The sequence below is a fragment of the Rhipicephalus sanguineus genome, chromosome 11 (assembly GCF_013339695.2).
Source record: "Rhipicephalus sanguineus isolate Rsan-2018 chromosome 11, BIME_Rsan_1.4, whole genome shotgun sequence".
Taxonomy (NCBI): Eukaryota; Metazoa; Arthropoda; class Arachnida; order Ixodida; family Ixodidae; genus Rhipicephalus; species Rhipicephalus sanguineus.
In genome coordinates, this window is record NC_051186.1 from 26,560,724 (window position 1) to 26,578,992 (window position 18,269).

The window sequence follows — 18,269 nt, forward strand, 5'->3', positions numbered from 1 at the left end:
CAAATTATTAACGCTCCTCTTTCGACTGAAGCAAGCGTGCTTATAGCGCCCTCTCGATCAACGCGCAGGAAGAAAAAAAGCGAAAAGCGAAATCATAATTAAATGCGGGCGCGAAGAATGCAAACTACCAAATGATCTGAATAGATCATTGAACAGCCATGATGGCGCGCACACACCATACGTAGCCGCCGGTCTCTCTCGATATAGAACCGTGCTGCATTGAGGCAGATACGGACCCTAACGCTTGAAACAACAAGAAGGCCAAGGATTCAAATGCGCCTGACGAAAGAACAATTTCTGATTGGGTTACGCTATCGCTGCTCTTGCTTCGGCTTTTCGTGATTGGTCATATGCAGCGGGGGAGGGGGGGGGGGGGACATATACCTGGAACATGTATCGGTGTAGTTCTAGTTTCTTCCGATGCTGCACGCATTTTCGCGTCTCGGGGAGTGTGTATAGCGGCTGCAACAGCTCGGCTCAGTTTGGGGAGTGGCGGGCGCTCGCTTCGGCAGTAATTAACCGAAAGATTATGACAGCACGCTCCTAAATCAGACTCTAAGTGTATTCTGCGCTGAATTTTTAATTATACGCTAACTCGCGCGGTAATAGGAGCAGACAAGCACCGGGGGAGCCCCGGGTTTCGGATGAGAAACGAACTTGCGGAGCCGTGCGCCAACAAATTGACCAGGCTACGTACACCCTACAGGAGAAGGCAAGCAAAAGATAAGCGAAAGAAAAAAAGAAGGCAGCCATTCGGGGGATTCGACAGTTTGGAAAAACCTTAGCGAGAGAGAGAAAGAGAGAGAGAAATGCATGAAGGAACACTGCCTAGCCCCTGCCGGTTAGCTACCCGATATTAAGGTTAGGAGACGCACTCACGCACGAAGGTGAAGTGGGGATGGAAAGAAACGCAAACATGCGGCATCTACGTTCTCTGCTGTTTCGCATTTATTTTCAAGTGGTTGTAGCCTGGATGGTGATAAAAAACCATTAGAGTCATCCATGATACAATAAAGAACCATTTAGCATGTTTTTATTGCTAGCAGGGTCAGATCGTGATGAAAACAGCGTGCCGCGCTGTTCGCGTTTCTTTCCGTCGCCCCTGTACATTCACTCACACAGTTGAACGCCCTGTGGTGATTCACTTTAATTCAATTCAATTGAATGCTTTATTTATATTTCATTGAAAGAAAGGAGCAGTCACAAAAGGCTACTGCAATGAGTAGCTTGACGGGGTGACAGCCCCCTTAGAATGACAGCAACGGCAAGTGCGTAGGACAAAAAAGAAATACCGATTGAACAAAAGATACACAAGAAATAATGATAACGTTAGTGGAAGGTTGCTGAACATTGGTATAACAGGAAACCATGGTGTAAAAACAGTTTTAATAATAATAATATCTGGGGTTTAACGTCCCAAAACCACCATATGATTATGAGAGACGCCGTAGTGGAGGGGCTCCGGAAATTTCGACCACCTGGGGTTCTTTAACGTGCACCTAAATCTAAGTACACGGGCCTCAAACATTTTCGCCTCCATCGAAAATGCAGCCGCCGCGGCCGGGATTCGATCCCGCGACCTTCGGGTCAGCAGTCGAGCGCCATAACCACTAGACCACCGTGGCGGGGCCTAACAAGATGAAACGGATTAGGTAAAAAAATGATAACGGTAGAAATAAGGCAACGTACATAAACGTCGCGAACACTGGAAGGATTTGTGCAGATACAGTCTAATAATATGATTAGTGCTGTAGGATATTCATGAGAGCATGTCCCGAAGCTCTTTCAATGTGATGTTTAAATGTTATGCTTGCTACTTCAACGCCTTTTTTTTTTTTTTTGCAGCCGGTTTAACAATGAAGGTAGCTGGCTATTCCGTTCTCGAGTTAGCGAGTTCGAGTGCTTTCTCGGAGTAGCAAACGCCACATTTCGAAGGAGCTCCAAAGTAAAGGTGGGAGTTGAGGGATGGGAACACAACGTGATGTAGAGGTTTTATGAACCGCAATAGGTGCCTCGGGCAGGCTGGAGGACGTTTCCATAGGTGGAATTATTTCTGTCAAAGGCGCCTCGTCATCCTTGGCGTGTTGGTTCTAAAGGGGCTTAGTTTTTACGTCACGCCATGCGGTGTCGCTGTTGGCACTTACCATCCGGAAGAGATGAAACTGGAAAAATGAAAATGAGCATGTCTTTTCAGATTGTTTTCTTCAACTTATACTACTTCGTTCTACGATTGTTTTTTTTTCTTATGAACCAGCCGCCATCTTCCCCCAACGCCCCCCAAAACTATAAAACATTTGCTGAGTCATATTTATTGAGAAGCAGGACGTTACGTCTTGTCGCTTGTAATAAAAAAGAAGAAACTTGCCACTGTTTGTGGTGACCTTGTTACACTTGTATCGTGCGAGATCGTGGGAGCAAATGCCAGCTGCTGCAGCCGTACTCCCAAAGGGTGGATTTCAATCACGTTCGCGCATCGCACCCAGAAGTGGACAACTGTTAAGGAACCCCAGGTGGATAAAAAAAACTAACAGTGTCCCCTATGCATCCGCCTAAGGCGACTCGAAGGCGAAAGCCGTCTTCTACCTTGTCTTCTCTGCCGATGTATTCGTCCTCTCCCGCTCCCCTGCGAAAGCTTTGGGCACTTAGCGTGGTTTCGCATTGCCTCAAGGACCGGAGGCATTGCAAGCTTTCTGCACCTCACATGGTTTTGCACTGCCTCCATGATCGGCCCCCTTTTGACCGAGTGACGATGTCATGTGATGACGTCACGTTATGTGACTTAATGACGATGTCACAAGTTTTGGCGAGCTGTGACCTCATGATCAAGTTATTTCGAGAAGTCATCCCGTGATGATGTGTTTTGAATCACTCGCGTCGACGCCGACGCACGCCGGTCAGTTTTCGCGTTTAATGAAGCATCTAAGTCTTTCGCCTTATAATACAACCGGAGTCTCCTAGTGCGCCGTGCCTAATTTTCATATCCTGGTTTCGGCACGTAATTCACTCCAGGATTATGTATCTAAAACAGAGTATCATTATTATAATCAATAAGGATGATGCTAGTAGCCTGCATAAAATATATTGCGTAAGGCTCACATGTCTCTTGCCCTGATTTTTTTAGTAACATAGACAGACTTACGAATTCCGATTTAGATGGAAAAGCCCTAAAAATGTTCAGGTATATTGACGATTATTTGATTTTAGGCCTTAACACGGAATGGGATATGCTCACCAAAAGTGTGCTGGAAACATTCAGAAAAAGAGGCAGAGGCCTAGTTGTCACATATGAAGAGGCCACTGATAGCTGTTTACAGTTCCTAGACGTGACGCTCATTTTTGAAGACAATTTATGCTGGAAGTATTGCGCGAGAACGCGGAAAAGTCTTTGTTACAGTATGCTTCCCTCCATCCAAGGATAATCAAAAACGGAATTGCGTGGGGTGCTTTCAATCAGCTTTAACAAAAACGTGCAAGCACAAGTTGAATGAATCGATCCTGCAGCAGAAATTTCGGCTGGAAAAGGCCGGATACCCCACCTCGGTTCTTCTAACTGCAGGCGAAAGGCTAAAATAAAGTTTGAGGAGAAAGGGGTGCAAAGGAGCCGAGACGCTAAGAAAATTTCGGTAATCCCCTACATGCATGGCTTTTCACATAAACTTAAGAAGCTGGCCGCATGGTGTGAGTGCAGTATCTTCGGCAAGAAACAAAGTAGGGGGTGTTTGCCCTGCTGTAAATAATCTGTACGGAGACAAGCCTAGTAGCATCGCTAAATGCTCGAAGTGTCCTGATCACCAGGTTGTGTATTGCAAAAGAAACGTAGTTACCAGATCCCGTTTAAGTGTGGCCAGTGCTACGTAGGTCAGACCGGCCGATGTTTAAATGTAAGAATAAAAGAACACTTGGCCAACCTGGGGGGAAGACCTGACACGCATATAGCATTACATTCCGTGCGTTGTTCATTGAAGTCAAGTAGTCCGTTGTGTAATCAAACTGCTGTTTCGTACGTTCACCCTAATCAGACAACAAGCGAGGTCGCAGAAGCTTGGCATATCTCCAGACTTAAAAACGCCTGTGTTAGTGATCCGTCCATCGCGTTGAATGAAGAAGAAATTAACTTGCTAAACAAGATGTGATAGTGTATCGGTCTGTTAATGGTTTTATCCTTGTTATGTAAACGAATATGTGCAGAGATTGTGAGGTACTTATCGGGAATGTATATGTGTGCTCTCTTGTGGAATAAAGGTCCATTGTTAGGCTGCGGTGGTCTTTGTAAACATTTCCTTTGTGTCTTCGTGGGGTGTGCGCAAATTTTCCGAAATGCAGTCAAACCAACTAGCCCGCCTTTCCGTCTTATTGTTGACACAATCGTTCAAATAAATTAGGCCTACTACGGTATGTGTCATAATTATGGAAGACTTCCTATGGAAATGAATCGAAAGCCACAGGATTTGCATTGGCAGTGTTATTGCGCAAAGTATGCCTCGGAATTCTGACAGCGCCTTGGAGTGGACAGGAATCAGCGTAGCTTCCACATGCGATGGATTTGGTATCTGACGAAAGGATGGGGATATAAAGAACGGATAAGTCATATTCCGTAATCTTATTGCCTTAATCTTATTGTAATACATGCGCCGTGGAAAGTAAATGATGTTTCCATTTCATCCTGTTTAGCTACAGCTAATGTGAATTAAGCTTTGTAACTCCTTTAACTAGAGCAGTTACTTGTGCTAGTCAGAAAAAGATCTGTCCGCCGAGTTTAGCTACAACAGTCAAAAGGTGTGAGAGCGAGAAAGAGAAAAGCTGTGCGCATATATAGCGGATTAACGTCATGCCAGTGTTGGCGGGAAACGCCGAGGGAAAGGCTGAAAAAAATTTCACTCCCCGCGGTGCGAAACTCCCCGCGAACCTCCGTTCTTGTGCCCGGGGTTTCGTGGAACCAGATGCACTGAATCGATCCGTGTTCTCGGAACACGGCGCTGCGTTTGAACGCGTAGAACTCAAAGGAGAGCGATGCCCCGCAGACTGTTTTGCTTTGCTGTATCGCCCCTCCCAATCTTACCAAGTTTGTCGAGCACTCCCTCTCTCGACTGCGACAGAGCACCGGGGAAAACACGCTTCGATTCCGGCACGCACAGCGCACGTAGAAGACATCGCGGGATTCATACGGGCAACTCGGGTGACAAAGCATCGGGCATTTAGTGACACGGGTGTTCTGTTTTTGATAAATCACAGAGTGCGGTTATGGTTGCATTGGCAACAAAACTCAGAGCCCCTTATGCCTTATCCTACGACGTCTCGAAGGCCAAAGTCATGTTCTTCTTCTTCACAGTCGTTTAAATTAAGGAGCGCTCCTTCCCCGTTGTGCAGTGAGTGCAATGAAGCTGGGGATCGCCACATCTGGTCGTGTGAGCGCTTTTGCTCCGAAAGGCGGAGACAATTTGAAGAGCGTTTGCCCACGGATGCTGTGAAGACATTGTGTTTCCGGTAGGTGTTGATTCGCAAGCGAGTGGCTACTATACTTTTATGTTTTCTACGAGAGACGGGTTTTGGTGACATGGAAAGAGTCGCTCAGGCGGAGCAATTGCCGGCCAGGTCTGCCAGGCTAACGTGGTGATGATGAGGCAACATCATCACCACCACCTTGCTCCTCCTTACAAAAATGCTTATAGAGATTTAATTGAGGCCAAATTTACTTTTCTCCATAGGATGTATTGTGTTTAAATTGAGCGCCAATTGACTTTTTCTATGGAGTTACACAAAAATATTGGCCACCATGTTTCATTGAAAATCAATCTTTGCGTGTCACTTAGCGTCTTTTGCGCGAGTCAAAAGGAACATAGTTTCAATTGAAACAGTTTAGGGGAGTGTATATTCAAACCTGATTGTGTTCAGTCAAAAGCATCTGGTATGGAAGGGTGTTACGCAATTGTCAGAAATGGTGGCTGAGCCCCTCCGCGTTTAGGAACGTAGGCTATTTGCGACATTTCTTGAAAAGTAGCCACTTAAATCTTGTGTTTTAGAGGCGGTACCCAATTATATGCATTAAATGCAATCAGTGCATTCTTTTAAAGCGACACTAACGAGCAAAACGATTTTTCTTATATTAATAATAATAATATCTGGGGTTTAACGTCCCGAAACCACGATATGATTATGAGAGACGCCGTAGTGGAGGGCTCCGGAAATTTCGACCACCTGGGGTTCTTTAACGTGCACCTAAATCTAATCACACGGGCCTCAAACATTTTCGCCTCCATCGAAAATGCAGCCTCCGCGGGTTTTCTCATATTAGTAAAGTACTCTTTCGCGATACCAAAAACACCACGCTTGCTGCGAGAAGACGCTTAGTAAACGAGAAAACGCGCAAAAACAAAATGTGGGTGGCGACGCCACCTTGACGTTTCCGCACCATTCGTCGGGACGTCACATGTTTTGTCGGCGCCATCTGGGGTCTCTGAGGGGGCCATAGAATTAATATACCAAGTTTAGGGTAATTTTGACGAGCCAATGGCGCCAAAATACGATAAGTACACTTTCAAATCTGTGACGTCACGTGGGGAGATTTGGGCGCGATATTGAAAAATGAAACTTTGAACTTTATTTTCTCATCTAATAATACATCTATGATGGCGCAATTACCTACATTGGAGTTCTCAGAGCACAATTTATCGATCGAAACCGATTCATCGTTTCTCTTTAGTGTCCCTTTAAGCAGTTTCTAGCCATAAGGCTCATCATTCGAATTTACTCCGCCCAACATGAAAGAAATTATGCATGCCGCCTTCAAGACTTTGATCTAGCAATTGTTCAATCCTACATTCAATCCTACGAAGAAGTTAAAAACTGGGCGAGAAGCCGCAAATTAGGACACGGGCACGCAATTCACATGAATGACACCATACACGCATATGCACAGTGATGCAGATGTTGTGATTTCTTCATTGTGTAAGTTGCAGCTGACCTTTGGTGTTCAATAAAGTTTTCAAGCCAAAAAGGAAGGCACAGATCTGTTAGCATCTATATTTATTTATACGAAACCTCCAAGAGACGAATGCCATCATTTAGTTAGTGTAGCACCTGTTTCCAAATAACCAAGGCGAGGCCTGCCTGTAAGAAATACAAAAAAAGCGAGGGAACCTTGTCATAAAAATAAAGTAGCTACACGAGGACGGTTTAATAATGTGAACCACAATAATTACGCAGTTGCATACTCACAAAGCATCCAGCGCACAATACCTCTTCAAGATTTTATAACTTTCGAATAGAACGTACGAAGGCAGTGAAAATGACAAACTTACCTTCAAACTTCAACAATCGGCGCAGAACAGACAAGGGACAAGAAAGGGAACACATATGAGCACTATGTTCCCTTTCTTCTCCCTTGTCCGTTCTGCACTGATTGTTGAAGACGGATGACCAACGAGCCCAATCTCAAACTTTGCTTCAGTTACCTTCAAAGATAATCAACAGAGGCACGTGGTTTGCAGATCCAGAAAATGCAGAAAACTTTGATCACACATCAAGGTGACGGTGCCCATCTCTGCAGCTTTGCAGAAAGGAAGCTGCGATGAAGTCTTGCATGTAAGCTTAGGTGTCCATTTTTCCACAGGAAAGTTGCGATGCTGGGTCTGACGAACAACTGTTCCTCCGAAACAAAGTTCCATATACGGCCACAATAGCAGCACATGAGGTTCTTCACAATTTCGTTGAAAGCCTGCGTAAATTGCGGCACTCGCTGTCCCCGAAATCGGAGCAAGAGAGATCACAAGTGACGAACACGAGCGGCACTCGCGACTCCGGTGAGGGATTCTGAAGAAGAAAGTGTGGCGTGGAGGGATATACAACAGGAGCTAAAGTGACCGTGAGAAATTTACACGGGTATAACTGCCAATAAATACTGTGAAGCTTATTTGTGAACTAAGTTTCAAGTTTTCATAACGCAATATTAGCTCCCAATAAAATAAAAATTCATCTTTTCTTGCGTTATTTTCTTGATCGCAACAGTAGACGGGCAGACGCACCTCCTTGTATCTGTGTAGTGGACGTTTGCGACGTGCGTTCTCCGAATTCTTCGCCCGTCATGGTCCCGCCACGTCCAAGGACTACCACCCGCGACTTACCAGACAGGCAAGTTTCGGTACAATACAGGGCGCGCCTTTTGCCCCCACGGGCGGAGAACAGCTACAAATTGCACGACCTGTGAAAGACGCGTTCGTCGAATCATCAGACTTTTCGCGTAAGCCGGGTACAACGACGTGTTCGAACCGCATTTTTATCTTCCTTCTCATGAATAAATAGTAATAAAATAATAATAATAAAGACACTGCCTGTCAAAGCATTGAATATACATTGCGATAAACATTGAATCAACGGTATTTTTTGCTAATCTCGGAAGGCAAAATTTTATCGCATCATTGAAGCAAATGCACGTGTCATACTTGACCGTTATAGGATCCGTCTACATAGTTCACAAGCACGTGCGCCACACAGTCAGTACCTGAAAGCATATGCTTGCATGCAGTCTTGTATAATAAACTGCTGCTCCACTGACTGCACTAACTGTATCCTCTAGTTTGGTTTATGGCTTATGCAGGACCCATATTAACGAATGCGTCTTGCAGAGAAGTAGAAAAATATGCGTAAGGGAAAACTACAGCCAATCGTGGTGCTGGCCATATCATTTGAGAAACCGGCCGACCAATATGAAGGGGATCGTGTACACACACACACGCGCGCGCACACGCACACGCACACACGCGCGCGCGCGCGCATTAAGTTTTGTGAATTTGGCCCCTGAAGTTAATGTAGGCGTCAACATCCCTCACTGAGAGTGCTCAATACTAGGTCGATTAAATATGTAGTGACCGTGGGTCAGTTGACTATTGCAAACCTCATATGAATTAAATTTTAATGAAAGTACTAATTAGAAGCTGCAGTTTAATTGATCAGCTGTTCAGTCAAAAAGGCCTTGGTTCATGAGCCATTGAAACGCAAAATGCATTTTGCCCCCCTCTCCCCCCCCCCCATGTCGGACAAAGCTTTCTGCACATAACGCGGTTTTGCACTGCCTCCGTGACCGGCCCACTTTTGACCAAGCGACAATGTCGCGTGATCATAACGTGACGTCACCTTATGCACTGTCATCATGACGTCACACATGTTGTAGATCTGTGACACACACAGATCTCACACACAAACTTTCACAAACACAGATCACAGTTCTCACACGTAGATCTGTGTGACAAACACACATTTCGGCCAGAGTCTGGCCGAAACTGTCGAAAAAACACTTCCGTTGCGACTGTTCGCACAGAGGATCTACTTCACTGTTTGCAACTCTATGGCCACTTTCGCCACCATGCATGTATATATTATATATATATATATATATATATATATATATATATATATATATATATATATATATATATATATATATATATATATATATATATAAGTGATCTTTTCGTCCATTTTACTTTCCTCACATTTATATCCTAATTACTACACATAACATCGCCTATACTTTCCTTGCCATTATTGTCTGTTCGTTCTCATAATATTGTGTCTAACAAAGAAAAACGAGCCCTCAAAAGTCATCTTCTTTCCTTCATTCATAGCGAGGGTCTCGTTCTGACAGACGATGCCGTCAGGTAGTACTCGCGCGCCTTTCCAATCCGCCCGTGCTCAAACTTCGTTGCATTACCAGGAACGCTCACCTTTCAAATATATAGACCCTTTCGCTGTTTACAAACAAAGCTGCTGGACGACTTCCGGTTTTGTGCGCCGGAGTAGCCGAGTAGCGTTGGCGAGGAACAAAAGCCTTAGCGAGTAACCGGCACATTTTCAACACTTTTCTCCCTGTGCCTGGCCAAATATTTTATAAAATATTTTACTGAGCTGCACACACAACATTATAAGAGTTAGTCCTTCACTTTCAGCGACTTCTTTTTACCTGAAAGTGGAAAAAGAGTCTTTCCTTACTTTGGCACAACTTCAAAAGCATGCTTTCTGCTTCGGTGTTAGAGAGTGATAATTGAAGTGACCGGAAGTTTCTTGGGTGCAACACCTGCTGCTGCTATCGCAATCTTGAAACCGACCGAAAAGGCGAATAAACACAGCTGCTGGCCGGCTTCCGGTTTTGTGCGCCGGCGTTGCCTAGTAGCATTGGCGGGGAACAAAAGCCTTAGCGAGTAGCCCGCACATTTTCAACACTTTTCTCCATGTGTGTGGCCAAAAATTTTAAATAAATATTCCTCTAAGCTGCACACGCCACATTACAAGAGTTAGGGCTTCACTTTAAGTGCCTTCCTTTTACCTGAAAGCGGAAAAAGGGTCTTTCCTTATTCTGGCACTACATAAAAAAATCCGCTCTCTACTTCGGCGTTAGAGAGTGATAATTGAAGTGACCGGAATTTTCTTAGGTGCAACACGTGCTGCTTCTATCGCAATATTGAAACCGACCGAAAAGGCGAATAGAAATACTTGTACTAACCCCACCTCCAACGTTGCTAATTTGTATCGGTCTTCGTCAGAGTCACGAAGACTGGTCTTCGCGTCGAACTACACATTCCGTACGTGAGTCCACCGGTATTCCTGAATATTGCAGCAGATCTTTTGAACTTCATCATTACATGTACGCGCGTTAGAGGCACGAACAGAGAGAGAGCGGCGAATGCCATGGGCAAGTGCTGGCGTAGAGGTGTTGCGGGCGTCACGCCTGCTCCGTGATCGACCGCGTCCGGACGCTGGGACAACGCCCAGTCTTTGCGGCACGGGCGTGTTAAAAGCGGCATGCGACGACGGCCCACCCCGCGTTGCTGGCCGTGCACCGCCGTTATCGTGGTCAGCGCCATCAGCCTCGGCCGCAAACGCGCGTGGGTTTGTTTACATAATTGAGGCTCCGAGAAAAATTCCAGGCCTGCGCGTAGCGGCTAATTGACCTCGCCAGGAATGCAGGGACGCTGGCCCGTCGATAAGACACCAACCACGCTCACACCACCTGTCCCTGACATCCCGGAAACATCCAGTGAGGGGATGCTTCTGCACGCACATTTGAGTGTCTCGGCTCACGGTGTGTAAGTACCCCCCATCCTTACAGCTCACACGTTTTAAGGCAAATACCTTATGTCTCATGCGAGCATGACCCTGAGCGAAAAGCTGGAGTCAACTCGAAATCGTACAAAGTGTAACTCGAGGCGCGGAAGCTACGCGTTCACTTCCTGTTTGCAGTACTCGCGTGATAAAATGGCTCGGCAAAATAGCCACGCCGGATGGCTTTCGCCTTCGAGTCATTTTAGGTAATAGCCTGTGAGTTGTTATTTAGGGCGAAAACCTTAGGTGCCTCATCAAACGTGAAAATTGACTTGGCCATATGACGACATCAACATGACGTCATCATGGCGTCACATTACGTAACGTCATATGATGGCGTCATCACATGACATCGTCGTTTGGTCAGAGATGGGCCAATCACGGAGGCAGTGAAAAACCACGTTGGGTGCAGAAAGCTTTTGGAGGGGGCCGGGGGAGGATCATTGCATCGACTGAGAAGAAAACGTAGATGGCTTTAGTCCTCTAGTCGTCTTAAGCGAATGCATAACAGACCCGGTGAGTTCTTTTTTTTTTTAACACGAAGGTGTTTTATGCCGGGGTCCACCACGGCTCCACTGACGTATTTCCGTCACGGTTATGACGTTGTGAAATATAAAGACTAACAGTGGGCAAAGAAAAAACCAGAAGAGAAAGTTCCGTCACCGGGAATCGAACTTACGACCCCTCGCTACGCAGCGCGCAGTGCGAAACGATTCGGCCACGGACGGCACGTTCTTCGCAATGTTAACGGCGAGCTATTTATATACACCATTTTCCGGTGGCTGTACTCGGAGATCTGTGTTACAGCGTGTTTTCGTTATCACTAGCGAGATGGCGCGAAGGGCTCGAAGAGCGCGCTTGAAAGGTCGTGGCCGTTGCGACGAGCGCCCGCGTCTACAGGGCGTGGTCGCTTGTGCGTGCGCTTATCTCGTGATCGCGGTGGTTTGTACGCCTGGCGTTGAGAGCACGAAGGTCACTTGGCTCACTGCAGTGGCCGCTTTTGCGAAAGGAGCGCGGTGCTCACGCAGAAATAAGTTACAAATGTGACAGTTAGTTCGCTCTCATCCTGTGTATGTTCGTTACGTGCATCCTTTGTGGTTGAGCAGCGCGTTGCAAGTTTCGAGCTGCTTGCCGTTCTTCGCGTGACATTACAATTTGTTGCTGTAGCATTCATTCCTTTGCCCTTGGGGCGAAAGAATGCGCAACAAACGCTCAACTACGTCCGTGAAGACACGTTTCACTTTCGTGTTATACCGATTCCTATGACAGAGGGATCAGCCATGTTTTTTTTTTTTTCATCCATATGGTCAATGCAAAAGGGGTGATCGTGTATACAGAAAAATAGGTGTGTATTCAGCAATCAACCACAACGACTCGGAACCGCCCACTCATTTTGTTAAGGGATGCTGGGGCGCTAGAGCAATACGAAAAGTGCAGAAAAAGGAGATAGAGAGTGGCTCTTTCGCTGCACGAACTGTAGTCTGAGGGCGTCTGTTTAATGTGCTCTTGTAAGAATCAACACCTGGATGTGTTCTTAACAGGCGTTAGCCATGATGACGGTAGAATCAGTGTTATCTGGCATGCGACTTGCCTATACAAAGCAAAAATGTTGTTCATCCCTCCGTCATAAGAATCGGTATGACACCAAAGTGAACCGTATCTTCACAGGAATATAGTTGATTGTTAATTGTACATTGATGTATGACAGCTTGCACAATGTATGTTAGTGTTTGGCAGCTATAGCGCCATTTGATGTGGACGCACCCACGTTGACGCCTAGATGCACATCTCCATCCCGACGACTAACGTCCATGATTTTAATTTAACCATTGCGGTAGATGAAGTAATTAACATGCAACTGGAAACAGCATAGGCTGAATCGCGCGCAAACGTGGCGTCAACAAGCACAAAACACTAGTACTCGATATGCACTCATTCAAAGCGTCGTCATTTGAGGAGAGAAACGCCAAGGTGTGCGTCCCTCAATAATAGGGTAGCGTACACCTGTGCTTATGCTTATACCACACAGCGCCTCAGGAACGCGAGAGGCATATTTCGTAGCTTCAGACATGAACGTGGGAAGGTGTTCTGCTTCGCGCGCTGGCGTGGCTCTCGCTGCACCGAACGCTGAAACTACCGAAGCGCTTCCTGTCGGCTCTCGGTGGTGCCATGATGCAGTACTTCACCGATTCCAGATGGCGATACCGCACCCCGCCAATCAAGGTTACAGTGAAAGGGAGAAGGTGTGGAAGATTTAAGGAGCGTTTCTGAAGCCTGATGCATGAGCATTGGTAGCGCAGTGTGTACAGTGCTCGGTGCCTATTGTTGCGAACCGAGATGTCGTGGGTTCGACTACCAAGTCATCCAAATCAAAGAAACTTTTTTGTCTGGTTTTTCTTTGTCATCTGTTCATGCGCATTTTACAGAGGTCACGTCCTTGACGGAAATGATGTCATTGAAGTCTTGGTGGATCCCCGCATAAAACACTTTCGCGTTATAAAGGAATAAGGAGCAGAGTGTTTACGTTACGGGAAAAAACAACAGTCTGATTATGAGACGCGCCACAGGGAAGGACCCCAGATTATTTTTACCGTCTGGGGTTCTTTAACGTGCACGTAAACCTGAGTACACGGGTGTTTTGCATTTTTAGCAGGATCGCGGCTTCCGTGCAACTTTCCCTTAATGCCTTCTTTTTGTTTATGCGCTTGATATGTGATACCATAAAGAAAGTGCAAATATTATGTCAATTTGGAACAGTGTATTATATCAATTTTCATAGAATCGCTAACGGTATGAGTCACCCGAATGGTGCACGAGTTTTTGACTCATTTCCAGCGCCTGAGAAATGTGGGGAAATGAATCAGAGTTTCATCGCAAGGGCGAAGCAATGAATGAGATAGCAAGGAATTGGAATGTTATATTAAGACAGGCTAGCAGCTAACTCTTTTGGGTCCGTTCTCACGTAACTCAAGAAAACGCTGGTTTAAGCGAATACGGCCGCTCCAAGGAGCGAAGCGGTTTTCGTGTTCTCAGTCGTCTCAACGTGAAGTAAGCGGTGACAGCACAGCACGTATACGAGCCGTCTCCTGCTGTATGTCAAGATACCGCGCGCGCCGGCTTGCGATAGCGCCCTTATGAGCGGCGTTGCGTAGGCGGTTAGACAATGCTAAGACGTGCTTTCATCCACTATACATGCTTTTGGATTGCGCAGGCTTTGAAGACACTCGTAACCACCGTCTTGAGGTCGGAAAAATTCTGGAGAAGTGGGCTTTAACAGTGGAGCGGTATAAGCTCTTGGTTACGCCGTGTAGCGTCCGCAAAAACCAGTTGACGGGTATACGCTAAAGTATTAATTCTAAAAAGACAGGGGGTGCAAACATAAGAGACAGTAGGATTGGGCGTTTTGGTACAACATGATAAAAAGTGCTTAACAGCGCAAACGACAGGAGGGGATAGAAGAGAGGAGACAGAGCGCTGAACTGCCAACAATTTATTCCATGCGAAAGTCTTCGCTTTTATACAGTCACCAGTTCCACCAGTCATGCGCGAACACAATGACGCTTGTGCAAAGTGCCCGTTCCAGCGTCCAGACCCACCCTCGGGTGCACTACCAAACATTCAAATAAATTTAGAGATTGCATTTGTAATGTAGTGTATCAGCTACCGTTGTCGTGTGGAAGATACTACGTCGGCCAAACAGGTCGTTGTTTAAATGAGAGGCTGAAGGAACATCTGTACAATGTGGATCGGTATAAACAAGGGTGGCTGTCTGCTCATTGCTGCACGTGTGGGTGCAGGCCAAAGTTTTCAGATTGCACCATTGTCGCAAGATGCAGGGATCGCACTACACGCGAAATCATCGCGCCAGAAAAGATTTTTTCAACGTGGGAGCGGCCCGCTGCACGTTGAGTCGTGCACCTCAGGACTTACAATAAAGTTTTGCATCCATCCATCCATTAAAAGATTATTGTGTTAGCACCCCTTTTGTCGCGCTCACCGATAAAGAAAAGTTGTTCCTTGGCTTGACGTTGTGATGTACTTGTGCAATATCATTGTGCTTCGGGCATGACTTGTGGAACTGGTGACTGTATAAAAGCGAAGACTTTCGCAAGAAATAAATTGTTGGCAGTTCAGCGCTCTGCCTCCTCTCTTCTATCCCCTCCTGTCGCTTGCGCTCTTAAGCACTCTTTATCAGGGTGCAAAGACAGACACAAGAAAGAAGTCAGGACACCACAAACTCCGACTAACAGCTCTTTTTAGAATGAATACTTACCAACTAGCTCAGCTCTCTGTTATTTTATGCCAGAGGAATCGGGCAAGCCCCACTATGGAACCATATGGCTGCGTTGCTGGTGGGAAAAGAAAGTGAAGGTGAGGAGGAGTGACGTGAGGGGGAAGAGGAAGGAGGGAGAGAGGGTTAACCATAGCATAGCCATGTATAGTATAGTAAAGCAATAGGTCAGAAAGGGAAGTGAAGGTGAGGAGGAGGGGAGAGGGTAAATATAATCAGATATAGTACTGCAAGGGGGTGGAAAGGAAAGTGACGGTGCGGGTGACTGACGCGAGGGTGTGCAGGAAAAGGTGGAGAGGAGGCGGTGATGCATAGCAATGCCTTGTATAGTATAGTATAGCAAAGGGTGGGAAAGGGAAGTGAGGGTGAGTAGGAAGGAAGGAAATGAAGAGGGAACGCTACTAGCTCCGCTGTATCCTCTGCCTTCGCAGCACTAGTGCGTTTCCGCCCCAATTTTTGCCTCCCGCGACGGGGGTCCTTCGATCCACGTGGCACTTGACCACGGATATTGCACGGACAGTGGGATATAGGTCATCCGGGGTGGGGTGCATAGTCTTTCGTCACCGTCATGGGCGTTGACAGTCTTAGCAGCGTCTCAGTATACCTTCGACGGCAGCGAACGGTTTTATCCCAGCCTCTCTTCGGTACACCGTACACATGTTCTCGCACTCCAGCATAGGACACAGAGCTATTTAGCTGCCTTGGTGAAATTTATCTACTAAGGAAAAAGTGGTATATGTCTCAGTTATGCCGTTCATAACCCTTCCGCCACCTTGCGGGATTCCGCAGAACTCATTTTCGATATTCTGTGTCCATGTGCTTCGAATTATTGAATAATTCGCCCTCGCGCTGCTAATTGCTGGCATCCTGGTTGGCTCAGTTGGTAGAGCGACCGCCTCGGAAAGGCTTTGGTCCCGGGTTCGATCCTCGGACCAAGACGAATTTCTCTTCAACTAGAAGCTTTGCTTTCTGAGAAATTCGTATGAATTTCCATGTGTGTTCGTGCTACGAACGGGTGGTTGTCAATTATCCCTTTCATGTCTCATGTGAATGTGACCTTTAACGAAAAGCCGGCGTAATAAATTCAGGTAATAGTGACGACAAAGTGACCAGGGGTTACCGTCCGTAAAATGAAGGAAACCAGAGGGATGCACACATTTCGCTTCAACTATTTACTTTTCCAACAAACGTAAAAGAAGAATACACACAAAAGGTACTGTCATCTAAATTACATTTCTAATGGCTGATTCGAGTTCGACATCGCTAATTAAACGTCCAAGTCACAACATAATTTCGCTGCACGTAAAAAACAATAAAGTTCGAATTTACTGTCGTTTGGGGCAGCTGACTTCCGGGGTTGCACTTGACACTCGCTGGCGCCCTCGGAACGTAGCTGGGGCAACGATTTGAAACCAGGGACCGGAGACTAACCGATGTGGGTTCTATCCAGAGGGAGTCACTGCGCGTCTCTCTTTCGCCGGAGCCAAGGTTCGACTGCCTCGAACTCTAGGTCAGCTCCTTCGAAATCTTGCTGCCCTCTCCCGAGATTCCTTCGGGGTCAGTTGTAGGAGAGGAGCCTTGCTTCATGCCGCGCCTGTGCGCACGGTGTTTACACTGAACTTGGCCCGGCGCCGGGACCATGGGGCCCTCGCAGTGGGCAACTTCATGTACGATTCGAGAGGCTTCGAATTTGCACTGTTTGGCGACGTCTTCTCTTGGCGCAAATTTACTTGGCATTTGGTTATTCAACGAAGTCCATTTGAATATGCACGCTCATAACACCGGGTGAGCTGCGCGTTCACTTGTTTTTGCGTCATTCGCGTGATGCAAAGTGCACTGTAAGATATTGTTACGAATATATTTAACTTGTTTACAGTATGGAATAGAGGTGACCGGGAGCGACGATCGTGTGGGGACGGCGAACGGCTGGAGCGTCGGACCGATGTCGTCGGAGCCTCATCGTATGGTGCACCGTCGCGAGCGGGAAAATGCAGGGGTCGGTGGTTGTCGTCACGTCGATAGCCAGCAAACGAGCGAGATGGAAAGGTGCGAGAACGACAGTAGCGGGAAATATGTCCTACACCGTGGCAACGAAAGCAGATCGGCTTGTCGTCCTGTGTTCTCCACTGGGCAGGGTCACGATAGCGGCGAAACATTTCCGGTGCACGAGGAGGCGTTATGGAACTGACACGAGGTTCTGTCAACGAACATACCGGCTGCAGTCCGACATTTGCAAGCTCCTCCCTCACCACCTGCTGGATCAACGAGATCGTTGGTCGAGGATCATCAGATGGCCGCGTCAGGAAAGATGATGGCGACGCCGCCTCGATTTCTAGGCGCACGATGCGAACTACGCTCTCGTTGGTAGGCGGTTGACCGCATGGCGGCTGAAGGTCCTCGCAGGATGATGTAGCGGCCGTGTTCGGAAGTCGCATGAAATGCTGGGCAATGCGGCGACTCTTCAGCTCTTCGAACCGGCGGCACTCTTTGATGATGTCGTCCACGGTTGAGCAGTCTTTAGACACAAGTAAATTAAAAGCGTCGTCCGCAATTCCCTTGAGCAAATGGCTTACTTTGTCGCCCTCTAACATGTTGGCGTCGACACGACGGCAAAGGGCCAGGACGTCAAGGATGTAGGAGACGTATGATTCGGTGGAAGTTTGTGCCCGACAGGAGAGTTCTTTAGAAGCGGCCCGCTGGCGTCCGACGGCTCTACCAAATAGGTCGCGAAGCTTCTGTTTACAGGCATCCCAACTTGTTAAGTCAGCTTCATGAGCCTGAAACCACGCGCCTGCTGTACCGCAGAGATAGAAGTCAACGTTGGCGAGCATCATTGTAGGGTCCCACCAGTAGACCGCTGCAAACCGCTCGTACTTCGCAATCC

General features: G+C 46.9%; 1 long non-coding RNA gene across 1 annotated transcript in view; it reads right to left on the reverse strand.

Moving 5' to 3' along the window:
* Positions 1 to 7,012: 7,012 nt before the first annotated feature.
* The window catches only part of LOC125760361 (uncharacterized), a 65,872-nt gene continuing 54,615 nt past the window's right edge, over positions 7,013 to 18,269 (reverse strand). Inside the window, exons 2-3 of the long non-coding RNA XR_007417921.1 lie at positions 15,368 to 15,443; positions 7,013 to 7,107 (exon numbers count right to left, since the gene is read on the reverse strand). This is a non-coding gene — a long non-coding RNA (uncharacterized LOC125760361). The remainder of the gene's footprint in view (positions 7,108 to 15,367; positions 15,444 to 18,269) is intronic.